General features: G+C 36.8%; 1 protein-coding gene across 2 annotated transcripts in view; it reads left to right on the top strand.

Annotated features, from left to right (window-relative positions):
• Positions 1-4,239: 4,239 nt before the first annotated feature.
• Positions 4,240-25,479, top strand: part of LOC126865184 (TWiK family of potassium channels protein 7-like) — a 364,862-nt gene continuing 343,622 nt past the window's right edge. For both annotated transcript variants that reach the window (XM_050617398.1, XM_050617395.1), the window contains exon 1: positions 4,240-4,628. The gene's annotated coding sequence lies outside the window, so the exon portion shown is untranslated. The remainder of the gene's footprint in view (positions 4,629-25,479) is intronic.

Here is a 25,479-nt window from a genome sequence, read left to right as displayed (position 1 = left end):
ATGAAAAATGTTTGATTGACTGTACAGTTTAGGTTAAAGATTAGAATAGTCTTGGAAAGAAAAGATCATTTTTCTCTGAGATTTGTACGAATAAGCTGTTTGAGAATCACTGCGTACCCCAATGCTTGAGCTGCTGTACATTCGTTCGTGTTGAGAGAGTTTGCCTAATTTCAGGGGCATTTTGATCGATTTTTAAACATTGCCGAAGAATTATTTTTCGTTACTATAATCCAACGATTAAAATTAATTGCATAACTAATTGGTAAAATTTCGATAACGTTTGTTGATTAAACAATGTTGGAATAATTAAATATTCGTTTAAATGGTATTCCAATAATCGAGGTCGAATAGTATATTGTAAAGAACACTAGATTCAAAGGTGGGTATGTAAGCATACGTTAACTCGCAGAGGGACATTCGTACCACCTATTGGTATAACGTTCAAGAGACTAGGGAGAAGTTGGTCGAATAGCTGGGGTGTAATATTAGGAGCACTTTGAAAGGTAAAGTTACACCAATAACAGAACTAGCGAAGCTCGGGACGGTCAATAGAATATGCAAATTGGCGTTCAAATGGTCGGATAAAGGTTTCCTTTGGTTTTCATTACGTTGTTCAGGACCGTGCTCCTTAGGTTTTCTTTCAATCTTCTATAAATTGGCCGAATAACATCAACGAAATATACGATACAACTTCTCAAATAATTCAAATATAATTATTATTTGACAGAACTTATTACTCGATAACATATTTGTTTCATCCCCTAATTATTCTAATGCACGATGAAAATTAGCATTAAAAGGATTAGAAGTAGCTTTTATAGTCATCGCTTTTCTTTCGATATAAAATTAATCTTTTTAGAAAAGTATTAAATTTCGTATTTCTTACACAGTATTCTTATATAGCTTTTCTCGCGAGTAATATATTTTTCTATCACCCAAAGGATTTTATTCCTACTATTCCTACTACTTCAAGATTGCGGTAGGATCTAGACACGCAGAATCCTGGCTCTGTCGGCCAAGATAGCTAAAAGTAAAACGGCTGTAAAAGTTACATTATTCTATGTCGATTTTTACAACCAGAGGTTTTCAAAGGTTCTTTATCATCGGTATATGGTTTCGAGTACTAGTAGATATAGGATACATTTTAGCTATAAAAGTTGAAGATCTCTTTATGATCCGTTTTATCGTTGTCCGATCGAATTCAAAGGCGAAAAATATTATCTTTTTATGGATTGGAAATGTTCAAACGTTCTAAAAGCCGATAATTTCTGTTCATCGTTAGCTAGTTCGTAAAAGAATACAGCAGATTGGGTAATTATGGAGTAACCGAGCCAAATCGACCTACCTTTCGAGAATTTCGAGCGAGAAAGTTCTGGAGTATTCTTCCGAAAAGTTGATTCTCTTCTCAGTATCAAGGATTCTCTCACACGAGTTCAGACCTTTCACTGGAGCTTGCGGAAAGTCTCTGGTCCATTTTTTAGAATTAGAAGAAAACGGTAGCCGAGGCGATCGGTAATCGATACCCGTGGAGTGCAAGGGCTCGTAAACTGGCCAAACAACGATTCGTACGAGACGATTGGTTTAGCAGTAGTGGCTACGTTTACAGGTGTGCGATTGCTAGAACAGGTGAGCGATTGGTTCAACCTTTCCGGTTCTTCGTAAACTTCTCTTTTCCTTCGTCAATTTTCCTTCTCCCCTTTTACGAGATAAAGTGCCAGAGTGATCACTAATCTCGCCCACTCTTACACACTTTTCTCTTCGTATTTAAATTTTTATCGTAGCCTCCGAGTAGCTTCATTACATTTTTAGCGAAACGAAGTGTAGTTCGATCCTTTTCTTTTCTCTCTCTCTTTTCTGCTCGGTTATGCGAGAAATCAAGAGCAAGCCCATTTAAAATAGCACAACCCCGGATTGTCGCGCGGCTTTTTTAACCTGCTAATAATCGTGATTCGTTTTTTGCTTCCATAAATTATGGTATCGCGGTACGGGAACAATTGTTATGATAATCGAGCGTTTAGCGTTATGCTGCTTAGGCAAAAGACAATATACCGTAGAATGTTCTACGATGTTGTTTGTACTGTAACGGCTGCTGTTACTTTTATGCGCGAATTACGAAACAACGCAACGGCATCAGACATTCCAGTTTGCAATATTGTAGGTAGTATACTCTTATCCCGGTAGAATGTCTATGGTTGATGTAAATTATTCTGCGTTCCAGCATCCTGAATGATACTCGATGAAAATTTGGGAACGTTTATTATCCTGAATGTAATTTCAAGACAATACGGAAACAATTAGTTTTACTTGTATCCGCCTGTCGATGTAGAGGCAAGTTTAAAGGGTTCGTCGCATAGGATTCGGATAGAATTTAAAATAGAATCTCTGCAGTTGGACAATTTGAATGATTTCACGAAGGTGAACGATGAGAAAAGTTCTATAATAACGTCAACATCGGAAGTGTTAATATTGCAATTGTTGCACTTGATTAATTACATATAATTTTCAACTAACAGTATTGGACAATTACGCGGTACCGCAAGCATAGGTCTTTATGACTGACCGTGAATTTTAGACTACAATATCTTTAAAGATAACCAGCGGTTAGTGGATAATTTACAAGTTATATCCTCTCTCTATCTCTTTCCTTCTCTATTCATTTTAGTTGACAAAAATTTCATTTTAGTTGAAGTTAAATTTATTTTTAACTTTAAGCCACTGCTTCGCAGTGGTCTCGTGACTCACAGCTATTACTTTCGGTTTGAGCGTGTCGGTGAATTTTCGGAAGAGCAGATTTTCCCGAAAAGCGAGCGTAATCCAAAGTTTATAGCATCAGCGTTGCAGTAAATTTATCCAAGGTATGCGCATTTTTACGATGTTAGACGCTTAGGGAATCGGGTGTTGCTTGAATGGTTTCGGAGAAGATAGTTTATTTGAACAGCTAGTGCAATTTTGACTATTTACAGATTCTGAATGCTTCAAATATTCAGTCTCGATTGATTCCTCGAGCTCTTGCTATTTCGCCCTCGAACAGCTAGTAACATGTTTCCATCAATATACGTTTCGATACAAATGCCACCACGTACCGTCTGTTACCTTCCACACAAGAATTTTTTAGCGGTGCAGATCTTTGTTCCGTTAAGTGATTTTATCGATTAAATGTCGTGCGTAACGTTTAACGATTGTTTTCCGATATTAACGGAATTTTTTATTCGAGCGGAAGTTGTCGCGATATTACTAAATTATTGCAAAAGTTCGTTCCTTTCCAATTTTTCTGAGTAGACAATTAAACGGAAACCTCGAATAAGGGTGTAAGGCACATTTAGTACATTTTATAAAAAAATGGTTTTTAGGTTGCCCCATAAGTTTCAAGCTTTTAACGTGTTTCTTGTGTTCATCGTTACATCGCTCTCTAACGAAGTATTCACAATCTATCTGTACTAAAGCGATTGACTAGGATTGTAGAATCCAAACTTTAATTAAGCTTTGAACAAAATGGTGTATAGGCTTTTATTCGAGGTTTCTATTCAATTATATAGAATTCCAGTTGTAAACAACGGCTATCATTTGGCGACCGTTCACAGAATTTATTCGTTAGCATTCTTTATAATCCAAGATTAGCATGGTTAAAATTTTATTGCAGGAAACGACATCCAGCATGCGCGAACCTAATACATTTTTATCTTTCGTAAGCTCGTTTATCTGTTCATAGGTACGTTGTACGAATTTGCAGTTTTCGTAGGCGTTAACTCTCGTTGCGCTGTGCAATTTAGCGTTTCTGCAACGTATAATCGCGTTAAAAGTCGAGGACGAACTCGAGACGAGACGGTAATCGGCCGTTCTATCCGATAACGAGTTCCGTCCAACTTCGCCACTGCGTAGCGACGAAGAAATGGAGAACGAAGAACCTAGAAACTGGAACAGGAACGAAATCAAGAGAACTCATAATGAGAGGAATAACGACCAATTTTGTTTTTATATTCAGATTTCTGATATTTCATTTATTCGATTGAGGTAACCAACACCTTATCGACGGTTCTGTTTTATTTAAGACTCTTGACGCATTTAAGCGTAAGATATGATATTGCGACACAAAAGGAGAAGTATCGAGGCGCAAACATAATCAAGATCGCCCATAGAAATTCGATTAAAACCGCCGAAAGCCTGGTTGCGCGGTCGAGATGCGCATTGAAATGCGCACGCATAGGTCTCCCTTTCGACAGAGCTCACGATACATATCGATAATTAGTAGTACGATCGATGAAGCGACATGACGCGAGCTGGCGAAATCTTTCCGCGTATGTATCGCGACCACGCACCGTGGAGGTGGTTTCGTATCATGTGTTGTTTCGATCGAATAAGAAATGTGTTTCGCGACGGGACGGACGGACGGACGAAATAACCTTGTCGTTTCCCCGTCTACGAATTCTTGCTGCGCGTAATATTGCTCAGTGTATTTACTTCCGTCGTACAAGGTGTCGCCCGTGAGTGAGATATTCTAGAGAATTCCATGTTCACACTTACGTGGTCCTGTTTTCATATGTGTCGTGGTGGACGTTATTTCATGTCAGAGTGTAGTGTCCGAGGAGGATCTTTGGAGAGCCGACAGAATAGCGGAGGATGAAGACAAGGTAGGACACATTATGTTCTATATTCTATGAGAAGGAAAGCTGGAAGCTCATCAGGTTCTCTTGCGTTCTTACGTCTGGGTATAGCATCTTAGTGTGTCATCCGGGAGAGGGGGGGAGGAGGAGAGGAGTTAGGTTACCCTTTCAATCTCGCGATAGAAGAACTCACGATTTCTGATGGTTGATCTAGTCGAGATATTTCGGTGAGGCATAGTTCGAATTTAAAGAATAACCTTCCTGGCGTTCGATCTTTTTAAAACACTTTTTATTGTAAAATAGTAGATTAATCCTGCCGACGCTATTTTGTCGATCGATGCTTGTTCTCTATACGATACCGGATTTTACGTTTATTTTTACCGGCTTCGCACTCGAATGTCACAAAGATTAAACAACTTATTGTTTCTGCTTTCTGCTTCTTTCCAGGGTTTAGTCAAATGTTGTCGAACATTCGCTTGACACGTTGTCTACCGCGAATAAAATTATGATTTTGTCGTGCTGGAGCATTCGAAAGGTTTATCATCCGTATGTATAAGTAAGTTGAAAGTTTCCTATCTGAGAACAAAAGGTAACTTTCAAAAGAACCGATGTAGCTCTACTTTATCGAATCTCTTTCAGTCACCACTCTGTGATATATCATTGTAGAAGAGCATGTTCAATGAAGTTCTAAAACTTCCGCGAATGTAAGTTGATTGGATCGAAGATGATAAATATTTCAGTTAAGATTTCATCCCGTTCCACTCAGATTTTCAATTTTCCATTCTCTCTCGATTATCTCTCACAACTTATAAGGATTAACTTTCCTTTAATTAAATTGGGATTTCGTTCCATGAACTTTCTTAACGTAAAATATAAATCCTACACGAGGTAAGCAACATGTCGGAGCAAGAAGACTTCAGAGAGAAATCGTCTCTTACTGTAAATAAGAAAAGGGATCCCGATGGAAACGCCTTTTCGTTCAGCAAGATTGTCGGAGGATGTTTGTCCATGGATTCGAGTACGAGTTCAACTAGAATGGGGAAGCAATCGCATGGTTGCATGTAATGTAACACGTGCCGGGTGCATTCTGCCTGAAACTCGTTCTTTTTTGTTTTGTGTGGGTCTGATGTTTCCTTTTCTTTCGGGTGTCCCGATGGAGACACGCAGACAGACCAATATACGCGCGAGTACAGAGTATCCGTGTAGGTAACTCTTAATCTCTTGAGAGCAAACACCGGTACTCAACTGCTACGGATGCAATCATTTCCAGTAAAGGCAAATTAGTTTTCCTTGCCTTTCCTTAACACTTCTCTCGTGATCCTTTTTTTCCTTATTCGGATTCCTTATTCCCTATTCGGATTATTATCAAAGATTACAAAATACCTTTGATTGTCAAAGGTATTCCGTAATGAAATACAATTTCTACGCAGAACAATTTTCAAATACGACCTAACCGCGAAAACTATGTAATTCTGATAGATATGGAATTAAAATTTAATTCTTGAAACATATTTTATTCTGAATTTCAAATATAATATTTCCGCGACTTTTCCTAGACAATGTTACGTTAATTAAATAAATTTTAGTTTACTTTTTTCCGCGTATTTAATTACATTTAAAACGACCTTGTCTTGCAACAGCGACGAGAGAGTACGTAAAAATATTAATATTCAGTTACAGGTATTTCATTTCTCCGCTTCTATTTACATGTTTTTAAATGAACGTTCTATTTCAGCCGTTATTACAAACAATTTCATAATGTATAATATTCAGTCAAAAAATGAATTCTCGGTAAAATCGATACGTTCGATCTCTATTGATATACGCATGTTGTCGACGTTTGCATTTATATAAGTACACGCATATTTGGAATTTGTTATTTTCATTCGATGAATTTCCAATTGTGCCCGCTGTTGGGGCTAATACATTCCATTTTTTAATGTACAATGCTAATGAAAACAGTCAATCACGTTTCAGTTGCTTAGATGCGACTTTCATTAATATTTCGCCACTAACATTTGTAGCGGCTGTTTCGATTTCTGGTGCACAGAATCCTGTATATACTGTGTATACGTTCCGCAGAAATTACTAGACGACAACGAACGTGGTATCGTGTCGTGCGAAATAGTGGAAAACGAATTGTCACCAAACACGTTATATCGTTCTTTTTATATTTACTGCTGATTGTTCTATCGTTCTTTCGGTGCTATTGGGTTAATCGTGTATCCGCGAAGCAATCGTGGAAAAACAGAGATAGAGTACCGACTAGATACAACGAACAGTTAAAGTGTCAGGGGGTATGTTGGCGGAAAGAGAAAATCGAATTTCGGGGCTACCTGCAAAAGTAACGCGGTAAGCGGAAAGAATAACGAAGTATCGTAAATAATAAGATAAATCGTCGCTTTATTTGTTGCCTCTTTGACTAGCAATTGCAACTATTTTGCCGTACTTTGCGAGCCCTAGAAGTAAACAATATATTACAGAATAACGAACGACGTATTACGAATTGTATAGAAAATAGGTTAATGATTAGGTAAAATGATAACCAAACAGGTTAAATGATTCGATTAGTATAATGGCAGGTATTAATATATACATAATCGGTAATGGCTACAAATCATATGACATTTATTATTGAATGATATTAATTTAGTGGTACAGAGGTTAATTTGCTTTATTGATAAAGTTAGTTTGTTAATTATTTTATTAATTAATATTTCTAACTTCTGCACGAAGGGACATGTATAATGAATTCGATGCTTCATAATGCGTACAGTTATACAGGAAATTTATCATTTGATGTATGTATAAATGATTGATAGGTGTGATATTAAATGATTATTGTTTTTGTTTGTTCGAATGTTTCGTAGAGAATATAAGTGATTTATTTTTCATATTTTCGCAAATCGGATACGATGTATGTGTCGGATAGTTGAAAATTAAGTTTGATCTTAAGCCAGGCAATGTATGTCTTATAGTATATGTATACCTCCGGCGGTTTTAGTTGGATCTAACGTTCAAAGAATATGTGACAGATTAATGAAACTTCGTATGTATAATGGTTGCGCCTACATAGAGTACAGATGTTATTAGATAAGTCGTTGCGTTGTTAGTTTGACAAGCTGACACTTTAACATATTGAACCGCTTGAATGACAAATGAACTCGATGAGGTTTAAACCGCGGTAACTGTTAATCAAGAGAAGTTCCAAGACACTTTAACGCATTAATCATTATTACGATACATGGTAGTTTAATTAAATTGTTGTTTGTAAAATATATAAAACAGATATTACAATATTTCTATCGAAAACGTTAAATAATTTCTTAAACCTCTGCATGCCGATTTAATCGTATCGAGTGTTTAACGAGGGAGCAATTTAAAAACCTCTAAATCAATACGATCTCGGGCACTTCGAGCACGTAATCTTAAATTTGGAAAATAATTTCACGGAACGATCGTGAACAGAAAGTATTGTAAATATCGAGAATCTTAAAAACTCTTGAAATTCTGGGAAACTTTGAAACTTCTAAAACTCTTGAATCTTTAGCTGGCATTTTGAAAGCCTTCTAACTTTTGATCGGTCAGGAATCCTTGAAACATGCCAATAAAGCCAGAGTAGCTTTTTAAGAAGTTTCGTCAAATGAATAATATGTTTGCGAAAAATAACTCGATAAAATATTAACTCACTTTATATATTAAATCGGATCGATCGTTCCAACTGTATCCTTCATGCAATTTTATTTCTACGGTGTTTATATGTTCAGCTAATTTGATTACGTTTTAATTGTATATTATTCTGGTAGAGAGAGAATTTAGTAATTTTGGTTGTACGTGCTAACGAGCAAACGAGAATGCGCAAGAAAGATAATGTACAGTGTACAGTGTGCAGGGTTGGGAATGAACACTATAAAAACCAAAGTGTGTGAGGATTCATCTTCCAAAGTTCTCGTTATGAACGTTATTTCTACTCCATTAAACGTAGTATCGGCTGCGATCTTTTCATTTCGTTGAAGAATCTATTAGCAAAATAGTCTGGTTTATCGTTGCTCGATTTTTCCCATTACCATCTAGTGTCTAGTAAGTTTTCGTGTATTCTTTTTTTAATGGTTTCAATTTTTTCTCATTATTCACGGTGATTATTCGATCGTAACTTTCCGTGTCGTCATTGTTTCGACGCATTTTCCTGAAAGTACTCCGTGATTATCGAACTATGCTTATTTTTTTGCAAGAACAATGGTTAGGTAATTGAGAAACTTGGGACTCTACACGTTGTACGACATTGTGTGTATATACTGCACGAAAAAAAGCAGGATTTATTTCAAACGCGAAATACTATTTTTTACTACCTAACATACCTATTAACAAGTCCATCTTTTACAACCACTCGTAGGTAATCTGTTTACGCTTCAAATAAAATTTCGCTTGTGAATCTTTCCAAAACGTATTTGTATCTTCCCTGAAAACTATTTCAAACGTTTGATTTAAAATCTGATCGTACGACGTAGTAAAGGTTTCGATAAATACATCAGAATTTTTCCGGGTATTTTCAGAGTCTGGAATAATAAGAAAGAAAAAGAAAATGAACTGAATATCGACGTAGCTTGTCCGCTACGAAAGAAACTTGCTCACTGGAAGTTAATCTATCATAAAAAATAGAAATTAGAAGTGAAAACCGACATGTATCATCGCATAATTTAGGAGCGAGCGTGAATCGTATATCGAGGAATGAAAGCGGTAGAGCACAGTGGTCACGGGTGAGGGTATTGTGCAGAAGCCAGAAGTGAGGATAAAACGAAAAGTCGAATGACGAAGTCACCCGAATGTCGGCAAAGAAAAACAGGAACGGAAGGAGTGCGACAGGTAGGCGGGTTCCCGCAGGAACAATTCGAGATGTAAATCAATGGTTGATAAGGGTGGCTGTCCCACGAGAAAAGGAAGGTCGCTCTTGGATCTGGCTGAACTAGAAAGGAGGATAGAGAATCCGAACTGAGTTTGTACTAGGGAAAGGTGGGTCTTCGTTCCGCGGAAATGCCTCGTTCAAGAATTATTTATTTGCCGACTTTCAACGAAAATTTTCGCCCTTAAGTGGGTTCTGCGTTTTCCACCAAATCCTCCACCACGTTCTTCGCAGTCTTCTAATCCTTCCATTTCCTACCACTGTCTGAAAGTCGCGCCACGAAAGAGGCCGGGTCATGACTAGAACGTATGGTAAATTGGCGTGTTGACTCAGCTGATGGGATTCCTGTATAAAAAATAAGAACGCGTCTACAGAATTTAGCAGCGAGGTTCTGTTTTACATATCAAAAGTTAAGGCTTTCTACGTGATTGATTTAATTTTCGTCAGCCCATAAAAAACAAGGAAATACGTAAGTCGTATTCCTTCTCGTTATACCGTTTTATCGTGGAAAACTCAATAATCGACTTATCGTCGAATCTTCGAAAAACGGCCAGAGTAACGTACTTGATATCTGCCTTGGACACTCATATTTCGTAGTCTACATGAAACGATTCAATATCACACCGATCTTTGTCTACGCTGTTATATACACCTTTGATCGTAACATTTTGCTCGCGTATCGAATTTGTTCGTAGCTTATCTCGCAACGATCATAAGTCGAGAACACAGCTAAATTCATCTTTTTGAGTGATAAATTTCACGTGAAAGGTACCCCATACATAATCGATATCCGATACTAACGATGGTTCTGCCTAGGCAATCGCCCTAGAGTCACATGATACGTCATGCTACAATAGCCTGAATTGAACGATTTATTGTACAGGCCTACAACACGTCACAACCTTGCGTACATGGCGTACGAGCTTCGACAAATATTCTTCTCGACCGGTAAAAAGAAAAGAGAGAGGTTTGAAAAAAGGAAGAACAGACAAGGAAGCGTGGAAAAAAAGGAAGAACAGATGCACAGAACGGATCTATTAAACGTTTATGGTTTACCCGAAAATGTGAACGCAACGATGCGTTCTTTAATACCGCAACACTATCGAAGTATCGTAGTATAGAACATACGAAGAGATCGTAAAAATCTTGTTCTTTAAACGGCGTGCAATAACGAATGAAATCGTTGATGGTGGGCTCGGTGGAGCATCCGCGTTTCGAGCAGCGAGGGACACACGGTTCTGCACCGTGGAATTTCACACGGCAGTTAACGGATGGTAGATAGCAAGAGCGACATGCCGGTCAGATAAAACGCAAAACATTGGGGCTGACATGCAATTAGTGGCAGCGCCGACTGCAAATCGTCTCGTCGTCGTGACGCAGTACCGCGAGATTTACTGTTCGCTCACCTTCAGCAATTTTATCCTGCCGGTTCTCCCTTTTACCGACGTCGCTTCCTTCCTTCCTCTTATTTTTTCCTTCCTTTCCATTCCACTCTAATTTTCTTTGTGCCCTTGAAACGCGTGCACAGGAATTGCTTTTATTCGCGAATACATTTAATCTCCTTAACGTAATCTCCTTCGCCTTTTACTCGTTTCGCTATGGAAATACAAAGGATGGCAACTACATTTTTAAACTTGACATTACGCTTTACCAAAACTAATCAGACGATCTGTGAATTACGCGTGAAGCGTCGTTGTGTCCTTTTTCGAAACTGCACAAAGTTATCGAATAAGGAGAACAATGTTACTTACGAGTGGCTCGATATACACCGGTTTGTTTTAATGTGAATATCGATCCAGAGTGGTTGACAGATCGTTTCTAACAAGTTGAACGTTTCGAGAATTAATCGCGCGTTTGGACGAGCTACGTTATTTGACTAATTAGCTTGCTAATCTCGTTCGTTGCTTGCCGGCGCAAAGGGCGCGGAAATTATTCATTTAGACATAACCTGGTGCTGTCCTTAATCGCGAGTTCCTTTAAACATCCTGTTGTATTTCCAAGAATTAATGTAGTTCGTCACAACAGACAGAAAGTATTTTTAGAAAAAGTTGTGATTATGAAACGTCAGCTGAATTTCTACAAGACTGTGCATCTTTTCCTTGGTATGGGTGAGACTTCATTCCATTAGGACACAGCCGTCTTTTATCGGCGGCTGCTCTATTATCTTACAAATTACATGTCTGTCAGCCTTTGAAACTTTTTACCGTAATTAAATTTAGTCTGGAATCTCGATCAAGTTATAATTTCCCAGAATTTCGATAATTGATGCGTAAACGTGAATTGCTTTCGATATTATTTAAGAAACGATAAGTTCCTTGATAAAGAATTTTCATTGTCCTTACTAGCATGGATGTCATCTGCAGTTCACGTTTTCTTATTGGTTCTTTGATTCAATGTCCTGCACTTTGAACTCAATCGATCCTTCGCTTGATTATTTAATTTAATATATATCTAGCCTGCGCGTTATTCCATCCTATTAATTTATATATTTCAGTAGCAACGAAACATAGAAGTATCGTTAAAAAGGAAAACAATAGCGATCGGGTCGGTTTTAACCGTAAATACGATAGATATATCAGCGTAGTATATAATTGAGAAAAATGCTCGTTATCATTCCCATCGGTTTTCATTGGTCTGTCTGATTGAACTCTTCAATTTACTTGCAGATTTCGCGCAAACTCGATCACACTTGCCTGCCACTAACAAGATTGCTCGATGAAGCAACGTTATATAAATCACTTTTTAACAACTTTGCGATGACTATCGCTTTAAAACGCGTCAATTCATCGACGCGTGTTATATACGATACTTTCCGTAAATTATTTATAGAACTATGCGAAGCACGCGTTCAAATTGGATTTTTAATGCATAAAGCCGGGAATTGATTTTGAAGCGCTTTAGAGGGATTTTAAGTTCGACGTGACCATTCGTCGTACATCGAATCGAATGAACGAGAAAATGGCGTTTTTAGAGAGAAAGGTAAAAGAATGGTCTTATGGATTTGAATGGAGCAACAGCACATTATCCTAGTTTAATTTTCTGTCCTACCCAGGCAGCAGTTCTGCCATCCCATTTTTCATGAAAGGGAACGCAGTGGGATAAAGTTACCGAAGGAATTCTTGTTCTACAGGAAAGATTTCCTCTGCAGTTCTAAGGATTCCGTCGCTAACGAAATCAGCGATACGCTTGGAAATTACTTCGTACCACCTTCGATATTCACTGGTTGGAAAATCAAATCTCGAATTTATTTTATTCACGGTTCATTTCGTCGTGGCTCGAACAGAATCAATATTGTAATACGCGAATGGTGAGATAACGGATCGAATCCAGAATGTATCGTTTTAATCGTAATATATTGCGGCGAGGCTATGAAACAGGATTATAGAAATCGACGTGTACTTGGAAGACAGAAAGACGGAGTTGAAAGGCGAAAGGAAATTCGAGGAAACGATCCGCTGTATTGGACTCTGGTCACGCACGGCCAACGAAATTTTTACCATTTTTCACGAAAGCTCTGGTTGCTTCTGGTTCGCTTCCCCGTAACTTCGAATCTATTTATCGTATCAATGTCACATTGTTCGCTATGTGGAATTTACGTTTGATTATTTTAACGTTTATTTCGTCTCGTGTATTAAATATTACGAGGCATTGTTTCAATATTTGCTAAAAATAATAGTGCGCTACTAAAACTTTGCTGAATAGCCAGTAAAAATTGTTTAAGTGTGATAAGCGTAGTCGATAATATTATCGAATGTATTGTACTCAAGGTTTTATTACTTCTAACATTGTCGCACGACCCACGAATTGCATATCATTTGGCTTGCAAGTGACGAATGAACATACGCCAGTACATTATGAATCGGTATTCGAAGTAGTACGGTTAACTTGGATATTTAAATCGTAATTACTTGCGACCATAGAAAACTATTCAGGTATTTGATAATTAATTTTTAGCAATTATTTTTATTCGTACACTACATATAGACAATAAAAGTGAAATAGGATATCAGTGGTAAAGCGGTCGTCGGTAGTTTCTAAGGCGTTACAGAAATTTTCTGTTTGAGTAAACAGATGTATAATTCTCTCTAATTTCTTCCTTTTCTTGCAATTAACGAAATACAAAGAATAATTGCCTGTTCAACGGAAGGATTGAAGTGGCTCGGATTAAAGGTATTTAAATTATCAGGGAATGCTTTGCGCGATAAAGCGTTTTTTATCTTCTTCCGAGGTACTCTTTGTCACGTTTAAAGTAAAAGTAATGGCGATGGTGAAAGGAATTCCCGGCGTTAATCAATATTGTCGGGCTTTTGTGGTTTTCACTAGAGACTTACGCTGTACCACTGGAAGCCTAAGATTAAAATCGTTCTGCGATTACTATATTTGAAATCACTAGTACAACGATACGATACAGTTGTTGGTTTGCGGCATCGTGTTACGTGTGTATTACATTTCTGTACAAATCGAACGTTTGGAAAAGGAAACTCAATTATTATATTATTTCATCTAAATAATTTCTATATACATGTATCAATGATATTAATTATCATTTACGTAGATCGTCGACAATTTTACGAGACTCGTATGTATTTCTTCGGACGTAAAATTCAGCGCTATTTCTGGCAGGCGATAAGGAAAATAAATATGTCTAGCAACGAGAAAAGATCGATATTCATATCTATTTGAAATTAATGTCGTAAACGGAGGAATAGTCGAATTCTTTGCCGGCAATCCGTCAAAAACTCCACTTCAATGCACTTGCTCGTATCGACGCGTCGTATATCTAGGCGTATCGCTTAACCTCCTGGGAGCTAAATCGAGACAGCCTCTGAAAAAGAGGAAAAAAAGAGCCGAGGAGTGAAAGAGAGAGAGACATTAAACAACCTTCAACTTTTTTTTTTTCATGCCGACACAGCGCATTCGTCTATAAAAAACAGCATTCGCGGTGATGAATGCAGGTCTGGCGGTTTTATCCCAGGGAATCGAATGATCGAACGTGAAATTGCTAGAAAATACGTGAGTTCAACGTCGTTCTCGAAATTTCGCGAAAAACATGCGACCGACCTTCGGTATTGGCTGCATGGAACGTGACACCTATTGTTTCTCGATAACGACGATAATACGGAAATATCATTTGTTCGTTCACACTCGGTGTTTCGATGTCGCTCTGCCGAGCAGAACGGTCAAATCGAACGGAGACTCGATTTTCATTCGGAGCCGCTGTTTTGTCGAGCATTTCGAAACGCTTCCTGACGCTCTATCAACCGTGAACGCGTTCGATCGATCGTTTCCCAGACACCGTGTAATTAAGGAAAATACGTTTCCTTAATTTCCTGACGAACACGCGGAGAATTTCAACCTTATTAACCATCCGAATAGATACGTCGTTCGATCGCTGTTTTTCAATTTCTGCCGTTTCCCTTCGCTCCATTTCGGAAAATAATGGAGTTTTCGCGTTTCTCTTTTTCGTTTATCGATCACGTTTATGTATCTTCGTTTCCCAATAAAATAGTATATGAATTAGACGCTGGAAGCAATATTATTGTCTGCAGATATGGCTATTTCTACGAAATTGTACGAAGTAATTGGAATGAAAGTTATAGAATAAAATTCTATAGGTAGTGTTTAATTTTTCTAAATTATTCTTCATTGCGAATAGTATTTCGCTATGACGTTAAACACCGAAGCCTGATACAGTTTTATGAGTAGCCTTAACCCCTTCCCGTGCCATTTAGTTCGACGAAACAGACCAGACTGATGCTCGTAAACAGAAATTAACATTCAGTCGCGATCGTAACGGGCAAAAAAACAGTCCGCGAGCTCGGCTTGTTATGTTTACGTTTGGTATCTGGTCGCGAGTCAGACTCGCGATATTCATGTTTGGGCCAAAATCTTCATCGCGACTCTGACTCGCTAAAGTACGGGAAGGGGTTAAAGATAAGTATGATTCGAAGTATCAACGTGCAGAGATTAGTTATGCAGTCTTCAAGGTGTAAAATCGACCTCACGAGCTTAAACATTTTTATTCCTGTCTATCTTTCATAATTTTTTTTTTATGCTATGTGATCTTAATTTTCGTTGGAAGATATATTATTAATATGAGATCGAGACTTTACCAAGCACACATATCTTGTTTTGTCTTTTGCTCTTCGATATATTGTTATACGAAGCTTAAAAAAGATAAATGATGCCATAAACAAAATAAATGCACGTAAACATGTTAGAGAGAAAAAGTGCGGAGAATAAAAGGAGCGTATATTAACATGTACATACATAGATTGTATCAAATGGAACAGTTATAGGTCATCGCTAAAGCGTATTTTACTTTAGCACGTTGCAAGCGGAATACATGGCGTTTCATTCTTCTTTCTTTTATACTTTTTTTTTTTTTTTTACCGAAACTGGAGATAACTTTAGCGTTCGAGCAATTCTTTTCTCTGGCATATTTTAATTGTGTCGCTTTGGAAATATTTCTACCGCTACGGTCGTGTTTCGGCATAACGCGCGACCGACCAAAATAGAATTTCGTTTACGAAATATTGGCAGTCTCCATTTTCGTCACTAGATAAAACGTTTCGGAGCGCTGAAATACGTTCGCGTGGAATTGTAATCGGGTTTTGTTCTCTCCCATTTTACGCGTGACGAGATTACACGTTTTCCAGCAACGAAATCTCCGGGACACGGTTCTCGTCCTATTGTAATTTAAGGAAACCTATGATTGTCACACGCGACAGCAACGTATTTCGTTCGCGCACCAACTCTTTTATGAATTTTTCATTTCGTCCGAATCGTCGTGGAATTTTTAAGTTTTAAATGATGTTTTTTCAATTTTTAAAGGTCGAAAGTGATTTTCAAGATAGGATGCTGTCTGAGACAATGTATGTACCTATCTAGTAGATTAAACTCACGTATGATAGATTATATTAATCATTTTATACAGAGGTTGTTGCAAAAATATTGAAAACAACATTGGAAATTTAATTTAGATATATTTGTACGAAACTTTCGGTATTTATCTTCTCGACTTTGCTTCTTTAAAGCTTTTAAGTAACTGACCGTTTTGAAGAAAGTTAGAAGAGAGCACTGAAGTGATTTAGAAGGAAAAGGATATTCGAGCGCTTTATTCCACTTTACGTTATTTAAAAATTAAAAGAAACGAGAGACATTACCTTTTCAGGAGTCGTTCCTTTCTTTAAGTCGAAACAGTTAAGGAATTCACAAGATGTATTTTTAATTAAGCGTACGTCAGTCTGTATGTCAGTTCAGGTTTTATCTTAGTTTTATACACATGTTGCAGGCAGTCAGTTGTGATCTCGTGAGAAAATCATTAGAATACAAAAATAATAAATATGGAGAGAACTGTTAAACGACGTAAGTTCTATCAGCCTTTATACAAAATATCTAGAGCCGTAGTTTTACCGCAACAGGTTTCATTAACAGGAAACAAAGCCCTGCAGACTACGGACGTAGAAAATTCAACAGCTAATCAAGAAGATGAGAAAAACGTACAAGAGAAGCCGAGAAACACATTGAAGTACTACTTCGATAGATTTAGGTACTATCATTACTGTTTGGCTGAAAGATTGGACAATTTAATTGGAGCGGTGTGCCTTACGATAATTAAAATTTATTTTTTCTTAATGGGATGGCATCAACAGCTTGATCAACAGGATGCTGAAATGACGAGCACGATGAATATGGACGATGGATAACTTACACTACAAATACATTGTGTATACATATATTTTGTAGAATATTTTACTTTTATTCAAGTAATTTGAAATACATGAAATACGCGAGCGTCTACTAATAACGAGACTGTTCAATCGCGCGATTCTATTATGTACTTTATAAACATCGCTACTATTCAATGTAAAATCAATAATAAATTCCTAAGATATTGAAAACGTTGATTAAATGAGACAGTTTATCATTCAGCCTCTACAGTAATTGAAAACTCAGGAAACACTGCTAAGAATACGATCATGTATAATTCAACAAGTAGGATTTTGCATACGTCAAGGGGAGCAATACTTTCAACAATTCCTCACTTTAAAAAAATAATTAAATTGGGAAAGTTCTCTCGTTTGCCTTTCCTTTGTCCGTGTCAAATTTTTGTTCCCTGTACTATCTTCCTCTTTACACATATTAACGAACTTCAGATCGAACGAAAGCAACATCTCTGGACTAAGTATAGCTTTTTTATTTACCATTTTTTGAAAAGTAGAATGAAATATTAAAGATTATTCTCGCATGCACCAAAAAGCCTGGAACTGTCTCGCTTCATAAGAGCGTAATTTAGACTACGTCTTCGGATAGTGAGGCAGAGCTGCGGAATTTAAGATATTCACGACTCTATCGTAAAAGATGCAGTCCAATCTCCGCGAGGTGTAGTTCATGATGGAAACCTTTTCCGGAAATTCCTTACTTCGCAGTCATTCGACATAAGTCATTCATTCTGATCAGCACTGTATCCGAGTAATTTCGAGCGATTTCTATATCAAACTTTACACGTATTTCTCACTTTCTTTACCTTCGAATTAAAAGTAAATTTGAGCAGTGATTCCTTCTTTTTAACCACTAGACGATAAAATAAATTCTTCAGAAAGAACATCTACGTGGAGATATTATTTTAATTTCAAATAGATATATTCGTATTCGTTGAATATTTCGATGAAATCTCAGCTGCGTATTAATATTCTAAAAATCAATCAATTACTTCTTCTGGAAAGTTAATCAATTATTTTCGATCTAATTGCGCGTAATGTTAAGAGTAAAATTTTTTATGAAATTCCAAAACTATAATGCCAATTTAATTTCAAGCGTGAATTTTTCTCCGTGCATTGAATATTTTTGAAGACGTAGTTTACAGAGGAGATAAAGATTTTGCACTGTAGCATAAGAAATATATTCGATGACAAACGCCAGATTGTTCTTTCAAAGTCGTTCTGTTAACAATAGACATCTGTATTTCACGTTGCTATGCAAGTGTTGTGGATACTTGAATTATATCGTATATTGAAACATTTTCCTCCTATTGTTGATGCAGAATTCTTGCCAAGTGTTCATGCGGAAAGAGATGCGGCATATCGTGTTACTATTGTATTTTGCAAAACTGCTCAGAATTCACCGCCCACGAAATAAAATCGAAAGAATATTTTTATTTAAAAATTAATATTTATATGAATTTGATGAGAATTAATTTTCATATCTCCAGAATTTAACGTATATAGGTACAGTTATTATTAATAACCATTAAATCTTACGAAATTTTACTAACTTCCATCAACGATTAGTTTTAGTAAAAATAATATTTCATTTTCTTCTAAACACCACCACACTAAAAGATATCCACTTATTATTGTGAAGTTATTGCTTTCCACCCTCTTTTCCACGTTTCTATCCAGCGTCGATGTAAATTCATATCCATCCGATCGAGAAATCGAAATTATTCAAATCAGCGTAGATTTACGTTCATTTCTGTCATTCTAAATTCAAATCGGACAGATAAATATGTACGTGTAGATACGTGGAGTACATTTGGCCTTACGCTTTAGTATAAGTATTGTCGATCGAAATATTATAATCAAGTACATTAATTAATTAGTCTCGATATAGACGTTAACGCATTTTAGTAAATGTTTTTACAACAACTTGTTACAGAGAAAGATGTCTGTAACGTGTATTACATATCGATGTGTGTACAGCTTATGATAGCTATATTTTAAAAGGGAGTATACTTTTTAGAAGTTAACGTCACAGAAATTTATAGCCGGAGAAAGCGGGTTTAGCCTCGTAATATTTTATAATCCACATCAAAATCAAATTTTTCAAAATAGCAATTACTTTAATCATTCGGCAATAACGATAAATATAATCTGGAATAGTGCTATCGATAGTTTGTTGGATTGTCGGTTCCAATGGAGGAAAATCCCAGCAGAAAGCTTTAGACAAGCAAATTTAACGAATGAAAGATGAACGCCCATCGAAAGGGATGCAAAATAAATATTTTTCGCGGATGCGTGTTAAAAAGGGTGAATGTCGGAACGTGAAATATTTCGTCGGTTGGGAATCGTGTTTGTATTCGTATTATCCACGATAGAAGAGGCGGTGCTCGGGAACGCGGAAGATAACAAAAATCACAACAGGTTGACGAACGTTGCCCGACCGAATTGGGACGATGGAAAAACGATAGTTGTTCGATAGATCAATCAGGAAACGTTTTTAGAATCGGATTTACGGGCACGGGACTGTGGCTGCTATGAAAATTTAAGCGCAGCCGACGGCGCTGCAGCCGCGCAACCCTACGCTCGATAATTTATCAGGATCATTCCAAGAGTGGCGCGCGCAGTATACGCGAGAATAGGCTGCCGCCGAATTTATGATAACGATAACATTGAATAATTCGCGGCAACGATTGATCGTGCCCACCACGAGGCTACTGCGGCGCAACACGCTTTTCGTTTCAATCCACCAGCCAACCCTAAAATCTGTCAAAATTAGCGCATGATAAATATAAGGCATTGCTGTCGTCTCCTCGAATTAATTGCTTTTTCGAAACCTAATCTTAATCCTCGGATAATTAATCGCTAGAGAAATCCAATCTCCTCCATTTTCTAATTTCCACGATATAGCCGTTTCTTAGTGATCATCGAGTAGGAAGTTTTATCGCGTCTCGATATCGAATGAAGTCATTATGGAACATCAAACGAAGAATTTTGATTGAAAGTAGAATTCAGAAATTAGGGGAAACGTATATTAAGGTTGTCCATATCGATGAGGTAGTTATAGCGTACTCACAGAAACATTCGTTGACGCGAATAACTTGCTAATTAAGCTAATATGCTACACGTTGTTCCGTTATGACTATTTATGACTGAAATATTATAACTGCTACGATTAAGCAATCAATTATTTAATTAAAGAGGAACCGTAAAGTCAGCGGAATAACGTATAATTATGATTTCATTTTTGTTCCGTGTTATTATTGCTTAATTAATTCTCTAAAATCCTTTAGCGTGTGAAATATTCGTTTAATTATAACCGGTATTATTATATCAATATTTCGAAATGAGAATATAGCAGTGCAACGTGAAAATGATGAAACCGATCCTATTTACAAAATCAAGTTAATTTTTATAATTGAATCATAACTTTTCCTCGCTGTACTTTCGATTAAAATGCATTTACATAGTACTGCCAAATGTAATTGTATACCTCCGAAATTGGAAATTTTTAATAAAATTGCTCGAGTTAGTTTAGCGAAAAAGTACATACAGTTTCTGTTGAAAAGTTCGTTCCAACTGGTTTACTATGTACGTTAAATTGTCTAAATTACCATTGAACGATTACTTGTTTCAACGTAGACTCGGCTGAAAGAGTTGAAAGGATCTAATTGTTTGATAAAATTTTATAAAGAATGATTTATTCAACTTCCGATATTTTACTTTATTCTAACTTTGAACTTACGTTACTGTTCCTACGTTGTTGCGTAGCTACTTCTTATTTCCGATATACATAAATATTATAAATAATATAATACTTATACACATAAATACTATGTACTGTATCGAATTTCATATTTCGTTATGAATCGTTTAAAACGTATCGTTCGAATTTGTGAATTTGAGAGTTTCCAGTAGTAGGCGGACGTGTGCATAATATATAAAAAGCGTAAGATCAGTCATGTCTGTCAGACATGTTTCAGTCGTTATTTGCACGGAACGCAGTTGAGGAATGCGTTCAATTTCCTTTACGTGCCACCTGGAAGCATTTCAGTGGGAAGATTCTTCAAGGAGCTTTCGTTTTTCGGTCCACAGAGCTTCGAAGTTACGGAAACCGTTCAGGGATCGTTTAGAACTCATCAATCCAGCTCTAGAATTACGGTTGGAAACTTTGAAAAGCTGAGAATTTAATTATTGAAGAAATTTAATTTGTATATCGAGTATACTCCTCGGTGATCCGGCTTTAGCGTCGGCAAATGAAATATTTTTCATTTTATCGATGCAGACAACTTTCATCTGTACGTGAAATTAGTTTCCTACTTTGTGCGCTCTACTTCTCTTTTCGTAAATTTTAATATCTATGTTTAGTATAATATTCGATAAAAATTGACTGCTCTTCGCCGTTTTCATCTTCTAATTATTTTATTATAAATCTATTGTTTTGTTCGCGTCATACGTGCTTTGTATTCTAAAACACGTATTAGGGTATTTATTAGAATTTTTCAATAAATGTAACGAATAGGAGTGCAGTGGAACTGGAATAAACCGTGACATTTCGTATTTGGTCATAGATATTCGAATTGTGCTGTCTAATCGAGCTTGCTAAGACAGCGATATAAGAGAAGCGTGGCAAATATACGCTTTGTACAACGCTGAGAATCTATTAGTGGAACTTGTTATTAAATCCTTGGGGCAAGCAATCTCGCCTAAATGGCAACCACATATGTTCCCTTTCACGAATTCACTACACAACGTAGCTTCAAGACTTACTGTAAGATCTTAAGCGTAGAAACAAAACGATTGACATGACTGCGGCATGCTGTTAAATTGCGTGTTGAAATCCCGTGCAATTGCCGCTGTATGACCTGTGACCTGTGAACGTTGTGATTCAATACACATCGATATTTTCTAAGTAAAGATCTTTCGGTTTTGAAAATTTTGTTAATTAAAGAAAGTAGATGTATCGTACATTTCTTATTGCTAGAGTTTGTCTTACATTCAACTGTTTTACAGGATATTATGTGATAGTATTCTATTAGTAGGGTGATATCCAAAGGCACGTTTAGATCAAACGAGCAAGAACATGAAACGAGAGCAAAAACATGCGCTCGTGCTCGCGTAGTGTACTTGACCATCCAGCAATCTGCTCGTAAACTCATTTACACAGCTCAATCTTTTACGATGAACGCGAGCGAACGATTCAGCGAACAAACGCTAAATGGCAAACCAACGAATGGTTCGTTTATACTTTAGTTTTATTAAAGCGAAGGAAGAACGAGCATTCCCTCGCTAGATCTTTAAGTGCATCTTTAGAAATAATTTTAATCGTCGCGGAAACGCAGCCAAATTCTCTGAAACGTTAAAATTATCCACAGGAATGTGTGATACTGGTTGGTAGAGCGCCTCGTAACTTTGCTTCGCTATGTTCTAGCAATTATAACGTTAAGGTTTCCATGTAGTTCGCGAAGCCGATCATAATAGCAAATAATTATGATACCATTGCATCAATTATAATTTCATTAATTATATTCAACGTCATGTTAATTAAATAAATCGTAAATTGGATTGAACGGGCAATTGGAATTTTTGGAAATGTTAGAAATCTAATATATATAATTCGCCAACTCTGATATTTCGGAATTAGCGATGTGACTGTAATTGGAAATCTTTTCGCGACAGAATCGAACGCTAAGATGTGGTTTTAAATAAAGCTGTTATCCCTGCAATAGTAATTTCGTCTGAATTCATTCGGTGCTAGTGCGGCGAGTTACTGTGGCTTTTCGTTGGTTGCCAGAAATCTCAAAGTTGCATATATATATAACGCAGAATAGTTTGTTCCCTGTTTCCGCCTGAAATACTTTCTGCATAGTTCTGGCGAATTACGCCGGCTTGTAATAGGTACAGCCAACAGTGCGATTTAAATAGTTTGAAAAGATTTCCCTTGGAAAAATTGGATAAGAGCTTCCTTAGCATTCCCTTTGATGGTCTCGTGCTTTGCACTCTGTCCAGTCTTACATCTACCGTCTCCTTGAATCACCATTTTCTGCTTCTATCTCTTTTCCTTTTCACAGTCGTTTCCCATTTTACCTTTGTAAGTATTTCTTTTTTGGTATTACGCGAAGAAAGAACGAACCGAATTGTAGTTGAGGTTCATGGAATGTAAGGGATGTATAAAAATAGATAAATTGGAGATATCTAATCGAACTGATAGGCGTACAGGATGTACAGTGACTATAAAAGGTATTTGTACATGTCCTTATTTTCCAATAAAGCGTCTTTTCTTAGCAGGTCTTACTTTTCGTTTTCACAATATCATTTTGCTGTAGCCACATGAAAGTATTGCTAAATTGCACGAAATCTAATCTACTTGAATTGAATTAATTGCTAATATAAATTCTACGATAAATACAACGGTGTATAAATACCTTTTATCATCTCAGTATATAAATTGTACGCTTTAAATTCGTTCGATTTACTCGATGCGAAAGCATGTACGTTGTTAAGTAAGTAAGTCTTCTCACACTGATACATAAGTTATCGCGAATTTTCTCTTCCTCGTTTTATGTATAATTACGTTTTCCATAAATAAACGCAATGTGCTTTATTATCGCCCATCTGTCAGCTCGCACACGTATAGTCGTCGTACACATATGTTTATCTAAAATTGAACAAATAGCCACCAAATTAATTAAGCATATATATAATCCCAGACAAATTTATGATTAAATTTGATTCCATTACACATACGTTACAATTATCTTTCGATGTTTATACCACATCTAAACGACTGGTATTTCATCGAAATATCCCAATAATTTAACGAAAGCCTGTTGTCCAATTAAATACTAATTTAATGAAAAGAAGTTGTTGGAGAAACTTTGCACTTCATCGAGTCAATTGTGAAAGGCTCGTTTCTTTTTCTTAGAATTCAATGGTATTGTGTGACACGGAATCGTAGATCTTCTGACAGTCGATTAAATGTCATCGCTGGAAATAAAAGTGGAGATCGGTTGTGTAACGTTACCAATGACTGATCTTTGCAGGTAGCGATCGGTTTAATGGATAAATTTTTCCCCCGAGTGATTTTAGCGGCGCAACCAATGTGGATAGCTTCGACTTTCTGCGAGTGCATTCTGGGTAGGTAATTTTTTCCGGCACGTCGAGCGTTTGCAGGCTGGCTCGAATTGAACTGGGAATTACGCGGCCCCCAATTAAATTTCTCCATTGGTCCGCCAGTGTGATTCGAAATCGATACTACGTACCTCGAGTGACATCGTGTAATAATGTCGATGAGCTGACTCGTCGGGTACGAACATGTGAGAAGAAAAAAAAATGGAGAGAGACGGAGTCAGAGACAAAGATGGAACGAGAGAATTTTTCTCTCGGCCCGGGAAATCTTCAGTGTTGATGTCGAATGGAAATTCTGTAATAGTCTTGTCGAGCCACGGTTTTTCGGTTCATTGAAAATTTCTAATGTTCGTCACGCCGTGATTGCAGTCTGATTTTAATATTAGTGAAACCTTTTTAGGGATAAGCGTGATAAACGCGATCACGTTGAAGAAACCGCATTGCGGTTTGCAATGTTGCCATCCAATAGAAAATTTATTTGTGATGCTTCAAGGAAGATCTAGCATTTCCCCCTTTCTTTTTGTTTTCAAGAATATGAGAATTTCGTCAACCTTGCAATACGTTTAAGAAGTATTGTTAATCTTCCATACGTATTGTGTTTATTTTCTATCCACTAATACGTAAAATTAATCGATTATTTTTCTGATAAATAAAGGTATAAAACGATATAGTCCACTGGATTACAAACAGGGACAGTTGTATAATTTTGTTTTCACTTTACTGCTGACAATCGAATTGCTTATTGCGGAAATAATTCAATGCCGTTCCAAAATAAAATTATCGGAGATACAGAAGGGTGTCGTTGAAATTAATTGTTCGTAACGAAACGTGCTTAAGTTATATTATGGCATATTTAATTACACCACGTTACAATCGTAATAATAATCGCATCATATATTAATTTTACCATCCGGTAGAATCAATTGATTTCTTCGAAAGCTAAATACGATATAATTGGAATATTTAAAAAGAAAAAAGCATCGTAAACAGCCGCTAAGGCACGAAGCGAAAATTAAGACATTTTAACTGAAGACGAAGACCTTCGCGTTAACTAGGATTTTATGAAATTATGATATTTATGTTTGTCAGAATAATATATTTATGCGACTGCCCTTCCTTCCGTAGAATG

This window comes from Bombus huntii, chromosome 4 (assembly GCF_024542735.1).
Source record: "Bombus huntii isolate Logan2020A chromosome 4, iyBomHunt1.1, whole genome shotgun sequence".
NCBI classification, from domain to species: Eukaryota; Metazoa; Arthropoda; class Insecta; order Hymenoptera; family Apidae; genus Bombus; species Bombus huntii.
Note: the sequence above shows the minus strand (reverse complement) of the source record. Positions and strands in the feature narration are given on the sequence as shown.